Consider the following 1,002-nt stretch of genomic DNA (forward strand, 5'->3'; position numbering starts at 1 on the left):
TGTCTTGCTTGCTTTTTTTCTTTCCCTCTATCCTTTCTTTTTTCTCAAAATTATCTTTTAAAACCTCACCTTCAGCTTATAATTTAACTGTGGATCCCAAGAAAAATTGAGATACAAAATTTAGATTTTATATCTAAATATCTGAAAATACGTGATTTTGGAAACAGGCTCTATTTGCAGCCTTCTTCTGTGGCATACTTAAGATCTTTTAAAGTTGAAGCTATATTCGCTTGAGCATTTGAATCTCTCCCTTAAAAAAAAAAAAAAATTGGGGGGCCTGCCCCATAGCTCCGTTCTTTTAAGTGGCTGCTTCAACCAAGCAGTCAGGCTCAGGTAGCTATGGTTCGATCCCCACAACTCAAGCCAGCCAGACCTGCCCTGAAGGCATTCGGAGCCTAAATAAATAAATAAAACAAACTCCCTAAAAAAAAATTCTTTTTCTTTTGCTATTGTTGGAACAAAAGGGTATTCTCTGTCATTGAAGCAAACAGCTAAAACTCCAGTTTTTGTTTGGCAGAGTGTTCTTTCACAAACGCGGTTAACTGGGGTGGCTCCGAGGGACCCGGGACACTGCCCGGAGTAGGTAGTTGGAGAGAAAAGAAAAGCTCTGAGCCTCGAAAACGCGAGAAACTCAAGGTTTCAGGTTGAACCAGAGGTTGGGTTTGGTGACTTGGGAAATTTGGCAAATCTTCAAAACATCAGTGACTTGGGACAGTGTTTCAAAAAACAAAAACGAAAGAACTCCTTTTTCCTGGGGAATAGGTGGAGCAGCTGAAGTGCAGCCTTGGAGCAAGAAGTAACTGAAAGTGCTGAGCAGCTGTGCTGCGCGAGTCCCCTTTTCTTTGAAATACACCAGGGCGTGCCCTGCGCAGTAGCCATCAGGCAGCCCCCACCCCCCGGGGTGCCGGGCAAAGCTGCGCCCAGGGGGAGTGCTGTGCCTGTGTGCAGAGTACTGATTTGATTTCTTCCGTGAGCCTACCTGGAGGGAAACAGGCGACCAAG

The sequence above is a fragment of the Octodon degus genome, unplaced genomic scaffold (genome assembly GCF_000260255.1).
Source record: "Octodon degus isolate 3935 unplaced genomic scaffold, OctDeg1.0 scaffold00033, whole genome shotgun sequence".
Lineage (NCBI taxonomy): Eukaryota > Metazoa > Chordata > Mammalia > Rodentia > Octodontidae > Octodon > Octodon degus.